The sequence below is a fragment of the Capricornis sumatraensis genome, chromosome X (genome assembly GCF_032405125.1).
Source record: "Capricornis sumatraensis isolate serow.1 chromosome X, serow.2, whole genome shotgun sequence".
NCBI classification, from domain to species: Eukaryota; Metazoa; Chordata; class Mammalia; order Artiodactyla; family Bovidae; genus Capricornis; species Capricornis sumatraensis.
In genome coordinates, this window is record NC_091092.1 from 78,047,646 (window position 1) to 78,056,926 (window position 9,281).

Consider the following 9,281-nt stretch of genomic DNA (forward strand, 5'->3'; position numbering starts at 1 on the left):
TTTCTAGCCTTAAATTTAGGTCTTCAATCCATCTTGAGTTTATCTTCGTGTATGGTGTTCAGGAAGTGTTCTGATTTCATTCTTTTACATGTTGATTGCTACAACATCTTAAGCAGTTCTCAAACTCAGAAAATTTGACTTTGAGGCAATACAATTATCTACTGAAGGCACTCATTCAAAATTCACGTGTCCCCAAATTGTTCTCTGTACCTATGCTTTAATTCTGCTTCCAATCAAAGAACACGCATTGCATTCAGTTTTCGTGTCTCTTTAGTGTCCTTTAAACTAGAGCAATTTCCCAGGCATTTTCTGGTCATGTGTGACATGACCTTTCACTGTTTAGTATGATGCTGATGGTGGGCTTGTCATATATGGCCTTTATTATGTTGAAGTACGTTCCTTCTATACCCAACTTGTTCAGCATTTTTATCCTGAAATGATGTATTTTGCCAAATGCTTTTTCTTCATATATCAAAGTGATCATATGATTTTAATTTTTCATTTTTTAATGTGGTATATCACACTTATTGATTTAAATATGTTGAACCACCCTTGCCTCTCAGGGATAATTCTCACTTGGTCATGGAGTATACTTCTTTTCATGTGCTGTTGAGTTTGGCCTGCTATTTTGTTAAGAATTTCAGCGACATTGGTGACATCAGTCTATCGTTTTCTTGTAGTGTCTTTCTCTGACCCTGGTATCAGATAACACTGGCCTTGTGAAATGAGTTTGGAAGTATCCCATCCTTTTTAGTTTTCTGGAAGAGTTTGAGAAAGACTGGCATTAATTCTTCCTTAAATGATTGATAGAATTCACAATCGAAACCATCTGGTCTTGGGCTTTTCTTTGCTGAGAGTTGTTTTTGCCTTCACTGATTTAATCTCCTTCCTCATAATTAGTCTTTTCATATTTTCTATTTCTACATGATTCAGTCTTGGTAAATTGCATGTTTCTAGGAATGTATCCATTCCTAGATTTCCAATTTGATGGTGAATGGCTGTTCATAATCGTCTCTCACAATCCTTTGTATTTCTGTGGTGTCATTGTAATGTCTCCTATTTCGTTTCTGATTTTATATGTTTAAACTCTTTTCCTTTAGTTAATCTAGGAACAAGTTTGTCAATTTTGTTTATCATTTCAAAAAGCCAGCTCTTACTTTCATTGGTCTTTTCTATTCATTCTCTGGTCTCCATTTCGATTTTTTTTCTTCTCTGACCTTTGTTAATTCCTTCTATCTCTAACTTTGCACTTAGATTTTTTTTCTTTTTTCTCTTATTCCACAAGATTTTTTATTTGATATCGTTCTTGTTTCTTTAAAAAATATATAATTTCATTCCCATTTACTTATTTTTGGCCAAGCTGGGTCTCCGTTGACGTGCAGGCTTTTCTCTAGTTGCGGTGAGTGGGGGCTACTCTCTAGTTGCGGTGTGTGGGCCCCCAACTGCAGTGGCTTCTCTTGTTGTGGAGCACAGGCTCTAGGTGCACAGACTCAGTAGTTGCAGCTCCCGGGCTCTAGAGCACAGGCTCATAGTTGTAGTGCACAGGCTTAGTTGCTCTGCGGCTTGTGGGATCCTCCCAGATCAGGGAGCGAACCTGTGTATCCTGCGTTGGCAGGAAGATTCGTTTCCACTGAGCCACCAGGGAAGCCCTCTTTCTTGTTTCTTAATGTATCCATTTGTCACTATAAACTTCTTTCTTAGAACTGCTTTTGTAGTACATTGTGGTTCCGTTTTCATTTGTTTCGAGATATTTTTAAATAGACCATTTTACTTCTTCTTTGACCCATTAGTTGTTCAGGAATGTACTATTTAGTACCCAGATATTTGTGAATTTTCCAGCTTTGTTCCTGTTATTGATTTCTAGTTTCATGCCATTGTAGACGCAAAAGATACTTGGTGTGGTTTCAATCTTCTTAAATTTGCTTAGAGATGTTTCATGAGATATCATATGATCCATCCTGGAAGATGTTCCATTTGAACTTGAGAAGAATGTGTTCTGCTGCTGTGAGATGGAATGTTGTATAAGTCTGTTAAGTCCATCTGGTCTACAGTATGGTTCAAGCCCATTTCCTTTTTCCTTTTGTTGATCTCGTGTGGATAATCTATCCATTGTGAAAGTGGAACGTTGAAGTCCCCTACTATTGTTGTGTTGTTACCTATTTAGCCCTTCAGATCTGTTAGTATTTGCTCAATATACTCAGGTGTTCCAATGGTGGGTGGGTATATATTAAGATTCACAATTCTTGTATCATCTCGATGAACTGACACCCTTTATCATTATATAATGACTTTCTTTGTCTCAAATTACCATTTTTGGCTTAAAGCCTATTTTGTCTGATATCGGTATGGCTACTGCTCTCTTTTGTTTCTCCCTTTCATGGAATACCTTTGACCATCCCTTCAGTTTGAGCATGGGTGTGACCTTAAAACTGAAGTGAGTCTCTTGTAGGCAGCAGTGCAGTGGAGCATTGTTTTGTTTTGTTTTTGTTTTTGTTTTTAAATCCATCCATCCACTCTATTCCTTTTGCTGGAGAACTAAATCCAGTTACATTTAGAGTAATTATCGATAGGTAAGTATTTAATAATGCCATCATATTAATTGATTTCTGACTGAGTTTTAGTTCCCTAATTCCTTTCTTCCATTTTAGCTGCTTTCCTTGGTAAATTGATTTTCATGGTAGGTTTTGGTTCCCTTCTCTTCATCTTTTGTGAATCTAATGTATGCTTTTGCTTTGTGGTTACCATGGAGCTTGCATAAAATATCATACACATTATGTTTTTTGATATTACCATTTATGTATTTTAAATTGCATACCCATTAACAAATTGTTGATGCTACAGCAAATTTCTATCTTTTAATCTTTAGCTAGAGTTAAGTAGGTACACCACCATATTACACTGTTAGATTATTCTGGATCTGAATGTATGCATCCCTCTACCACTGTGTTGTATGTTTTTGTAATATTAACTAGGATCTATTTGTTTTCAGCCTTAAGAACTCCTTTTAATGGTGGAATCGAAGGACATGCACTCATCTCCTCCTGCAAGAACACCAAAATAGCAACTGGCTGTTGAACAGTCATTGACAGGAGGACACTGGAGTCCACCAAAAAAAGATGCCCACGTCCAAAGATGAAGAAGAAGCAGCCACAGCGAGACAATAAGAAGGGTGCAATCACGATAAGATAAAGTCCCATACCTGCCAGGTGGGTGACCCACAAACTGGAGAACAATAATACCAAAGAAGTTCTCCCACTGTTGTGAAGGTTCTGAACCCCATGTCAGGCTTCCCAGCCTGGGGATCTGACAAAGGGACTGGGAATCCCCAGGGAATCTGGCCTTGATTTGATTATAGGACTTCCACGGGACAAGGGGAAACAGAGACTCCAGTCTTGGAGGGCACAAACAAAATTTTGCATGCACCGAGACCCAGGGGAAAGGAGCAGTGACCCCACAGGGGACTGAACCAAAACTACCTGCTGTGTTGGAGGGCCTTCTGTGGAAGCGTGGGTTGGCAGGGGCTCACCACAGGGACAGGGGCACTGGAAGGTCCCCTTGGTGTAAACCCTCTTGGAATTTTCCATTAACCCTACCACAGAGCCTGTAGACCCCAGGGCTGGGTCGCCTCAGGCCAAACAACTACCATGAAAAAGCAGAAAGTTATTTCCCAGATGAAGGAACAAGATAAAACCCCAGAAAAGCAACTAAATGAAGTGGAGATAGGCAACCTTCCAGAAAATGAATTCAGAATAATAACAGTGAAGATGATCCAGGATCTCAGGAAAACAATGGAGAAGATGCAAGAGATGTTTACCAAAGACATAGAAGAACTAAAGAACAAACAAACAGAGATGATTAATACACTAGAAGGAATCCACAGCGGAATAGCTGAGGCAAAGAACGGATAAATGATGATAAAAGAACGGACAGAATGGCGGAAATCACTGCTGCAGAACAGTGATTAACTTTTGCTTGTCTGGAAAGCTTTTGATTTATCCATCAAATCTGAAGGAGAGTCTTGCTGGATAGAGTATTCTTGGTTGCAGGCGCTTCCCTTTCATCATTTTAAATATATCATGCCATTCCCTTCTGGCTTGTAGAGTTTCTGTTGAGAAATCAGCTGATAGCCTGATGGAAGATCCCTTGTATGTTGTTTGTCGTTGGCCCCTTGTATGGTGTTTGTCATTTTTCCCTTGTTGCTTTTAATATTTTATCTGTCTTTAATTGTTGTCGGTTTGATTACTATGTGTCTTGGTGTGTTCCTCCTTGGGTTTATCCTGCCTGGGACTCTCTGTACTTCTTGGACTTGGTCGATTATTTCCTTTCCCATGTTAGAGAAGTTTTCAGCTATTATCTCTTCCAATATTTTCTCAGATCCTTTCTCTCTCTCTCTTCTCCTTCTGGGGCCCCTATTACGCAAATGTTTGTGCATTTAACATTGTCCCAGAGGTCCCTTAGGCTGTCTTCATTTCTTTTCACTCCTTTTTCTATATTCTGTTCTGTGGCAGTGATTTCCACCATTCTGTCCTCCGGGTCATTTACCCATTCTTCTGCCTCAGTTATTCTGCTATGGATTCCTTCTAGTGTATTATTCATCTCTGTGTGGTTTTGTTCTTTAGTTCTTCTAGGTCTTTGGTGAACACTTCTTGCATCTTCTCAATCTTTGCCCCCATTCTTTTTCCGAGATCCTGAATCATCCTCACTATCCTTTTTCTGAATTCTTTTTCAGGAAGGTTGCCTATGGCCACTTAATTTGGCTGTTTCTCTGGGATTTTTTCCTGTTCCTTCATCTGGGACATAACACACAGAGACAACCTGGCTGTAGGAGGGTAGGCTGGTAAGATGGCTAGGGCAGGGAGGATGTGAAAGCTCCAAGGACTGGACCACCCACCTCTAGCTGCCAGGGTGTACTATGCCCCAGGTTGGCACCAGACACCTCTCCTGACCTCCAGCTCAGCAGCTACCCTGTGCTTTTCTCCTGTGTTCCCTCCACTGTCCCTCCTGCTCCCCAGCTCACTGGGTCCAGGCACCATCCTCAAGCCCTTTACCGAATCCAAGGAAGGAGAAGCGAAAGTATTGGTGTCTGAGTCTCAGGGGTGTGGGCTGAAGAGGAGAAGAGGACAGTGTGCAAAAAACTATATGATTTTTATCTTTTATTTTGTTAATATTGTGCACTACATTGATTTATGAGAATTAAATCATCCTTGCATTCCTGGAATAAATCCTACTTGATTGTAGTGTATGATCCTTTTTTTATATTGTGAATCTGGGACCATGCAGGAAACACGGCAGAGAGGAGCTACCCCACGCCCAAGGGCAGGGGCAACGACTGAGAGCACCAGGCTGTGACGGTGCAAGAGTGGCTGAGAGGAGCTACTCCACGTCCAAGGTCAGGGGCATCAGCCAAGAGGAGCTACCCCATGTCCGAGGACAGCAGTGGTGGCCAAGAGGAGCTATCCCACGTTCAAAGTCAGGGGCTGCAGCCGAGAGGAACAAGCCCACATCCAAGGAGTGGCAGCTGCATGGAAGCAGGAGGGCCAAGAGGAGCTACTCCACGTTCAAGGTCAGGAGGGGCGACTCGTCCAAGGTAAGGAGCAGTGGCTTCAGTTTGCTGGAGCAGCCGTGAAGATATACCCCACGTCCAAGGTAAGAGAAATCTAAGTAAGATGGTAGGTATTGCGAGAGGGCATCAGAGGGCAGACGTACTGAAACCATAATCACAGAAAACTAGTCAATCTGATCATATGGACCACAATCTTCTCTAACTCAATGAAACTAAGCCATGCCATGTGGGGCCACCCAAGATGGACGGGTCATGGTGGAGATGTCTGACAGAATGTGGTCCACTGGAGAAGGAAATGGCAAACCACTTCAGTATTCTTGCCTTGAGAACCCCATGAAAAGTATGAAAAGGCAAAATGATAGGAAACTGAAAGAGGAACTCCCCAGGTCAGTAAGTGCCCAATATGCTACTGGAGATCAGTGGAGAAATAACTCCAGAAAGAATGAAGGGATAGAGCCAAAGCAAAAACAACATCCAGCTGTGGATGTGACTGGTAATAGAAGCAAGGTCCGATGCTGTAAAAAGCAATATTGCATAGGAACCTGGAATGTCAGGTCCATGAATCAAGGCAAATTGGAAGTGGTCAAACAGGAGATGGCAAGAGTGAACGTCAACATTCTAGGAATCAGCAAACTAAAATGGACTGAAATGGGTGAATTTAACTCAGATGACCGTTATATCTACTACTACGGGCAGGAATCCCTTAGAAGAAATGGAGTAGCCATCATGGTCAACAAGAGTCTGAAATGCAGTACTTGGATGCAATCTCAAAAACGACAGAATGATCTGTGTTCGTTTCCAAGGCAAACCATTCAATATCACGGTAATCCAAGCCTATGCCCCAACCAGGAATGCTGAAGAAGCTGAAGTTGAACGACTCTATGAAGACCTACAAGACCTTTTAGAACTAACACCCAAAAAAGATGTCCTTTTCATCATAGGGGACTGGAATGCAAAAGTATGAAGTCAAGAAACACTTAGAGTAACAGGCAAATTTGGCCTCAGAGTACAGAATGAAGCAGGGCAAAAGCTAATAGGGTTTTGCCAAGAGAACGCACTGGTCATAGCAAACACCTCTTCCATCAACACAAGAGAAGACTCTACACATGAAGATTACCAAATGGTCAATACTGAAATCAGATTGAGTATATTCTTTGCAGCCAAAAATTGAGAAGCTCTATACAGTCAGCAAAAACAAGACCGGAAGCTGACTGTGGCTCAGATCATGAACTCCTTATTGCCAAATTCAGACTTAAATTGAAGAAAGTAGGGAAAACCGCTAGACCATTTAGGTATGACCTAAGTAAAATCCCTTATGATTATACAGTGGAAGTGAGAAATAGATTTAAGGGACTAGATCTGATAAACAGAGTGCCTGATGAACTATGGAATGAGGTTCGTGACATTGTACAGGAGACAGGGATCAAGACCATCCCCATGGAAAAGAAATGCAAAAAAGGAAAATGGCTGTCTGGAGAGGCCTTACAAATAGCTGTGAAGAGAAGAGAAATGAAAAGCAAAGGAGAAAAGGAGAGATATAAGCATCTGAATGCAGAGTTCCAAGGAATAGCAAGGAGAGATAAGAAAGCCTTCCTCAGTGATCAATGCAAAGAAATAGAGGAAAACAACAGAATGGGAAAGACTAGAGATCCTTTCAAGAAAATTAGAGATACCAAGGGAACATTTCATGCAAAGATGGGCTCGATAAAGGACAGAAATGGTATGGACCTAACAGAAGCAGAAGATGTTAAGAAGAGGTGGCAAGAATACACAGAAGAACTGTACAGAAAAGATCTTCACAACCCAGATAATCATGATGATGTGATCACTCATCTAGACCCAGACATCCTGGAATGTGAAGCCAAGTGGGCCTTAGAAAGCATCACTATGAACAAAGCTAGTGGAGGTGATGGAATTCCAGTGGAGCTATTTCAAATCCTGAAAGATGATGCTGTGAAAGTGCTGCACTCAATATGCCAGCAAATTTGGAAAACTCAGCAGTGGCCACAGGACTGGCAAAGGTCAGTTTTCATTCCAATCCCAAAGAAAGGCAATGCCAAAGAATGCCCAAACTACCGCACAATTGCACAGATCTCACACACTAGTAAAGTAATGCTCAAAATTCTCCAAGCCAGGCTTCAGCAATATGTGAACCGTGAACTTCCTGATGTTCAAGCTGGTTTTAGAAAAGGCAGAGGAACCAGAGATCAAATTACCAACATCCGCTGGATCATGGAAAAAGCAAGAGAGTTCCAGAAAAACATCTATTTCTGCTTTATTGACTATGCCAAAGCCTTTGACTGTGTGGATCACAATAAACTGTGGAAAATTATGAAAGTGATGGGAATACCAGACCACCTGACCTGCCTCTTGAGGAACATATATGCAGGTCAGGAAGCAACAGGTAGAACTGGACATGGAAAATAGGAAAAGGAAAAGGAGTACGTCAAGGCTGTATAGTGTCACCCTGCTTATTTAACTTATATGCAGAGTACATCATGAGAAACACTGGGCTGGAAGAAACACAAGCTGGAATCAAGGTTGCTGGGAGAAATATCAATAACCTCAGATATGCAGATGACACCACCCTTATGGCAGAAAGTGAAGAGGAACTAAAAAACCTCTTGATGAAAGTGAAAGAGGAGAGTGAAAAAGTTGGCTTAAAGCTCAACATTCAGAAAACAAAGATCATGGCATCTGGTCCCATCACTTCATGGGAAATAGATGGGGAAACATTGGAAACAGTGTCAGACTTTATTTTTCTGGGCCCAAAATCACTGCAGATGGTGATTGCAACCATGAAATTAAAAGACACTTACTCCTTGGAAGGAAAGTGATGATCAACCTAGATAGCATATTCAAAAGCAGAGACATTACTTTGCCAACAAAGTTCCATCTAGTCAAGGTTATGGGTTTTTCCAGTGGTCATGTATGGATGTGACAGTTGGACTGTGAAGAAAGCTGAGTGCCGAAGAATTGATACATTTGAACTGTGGTGTTGGAGAAGACTCTTGAGAGTCCCTTGGACTGCAAGAAGATCCAACCAATCCATCATAAAGGAGATCAGTCCTGGGTATTCATTGGAAGGACTGATGCTTGAGAGGGTAACAGGCAGGAAGGCCAGGGGTCTGCAAACGGAGGAAATAGCCTGCAAGTGTCAGACATTTTTTTTTTTATTTTTATTTTTTTTTAATTTTAAAATCTTTAATTCTTACATGTGTTCCCAAACATGAACCCCCCTCCCACCTCCCTCCCCATAACATCTCTGTGGGTCATCCCCATGCACCAGCCCCAAGCATGCTGTATCCTGCGTCAGACATAGACTGGCGATTCAATTCTTACATGATAGTATACCTGATAGAATGCTATTCTCCCAAATCATCCCACCCTCTCCCTCTCCCTCTGAGTCCAAAAGTCCGTTATACACAGCTGTGTCTTTTTTCCTGTCTTGCATACAGGGTCATCATTGCCATCTTTCTAAATTCCATATATATGTGTTAGTATACTGTATTGGTGTTTTTCTTTCTGGCTTACTTCACTCTGTATAATCGGCTCCAGTTTCATCCATCTCATCAGAACTGATTCAAATGAATTCTGTCAGACATTTTTATCTCTCTTAAGCGGCAGGGGGAAACAAACTAGGGATATTTTTTTTTCTTCTCTATACAAATTTAAAAGGAGGTTTCTCTTAAAATACTGTGTTGTCATAATGACACTT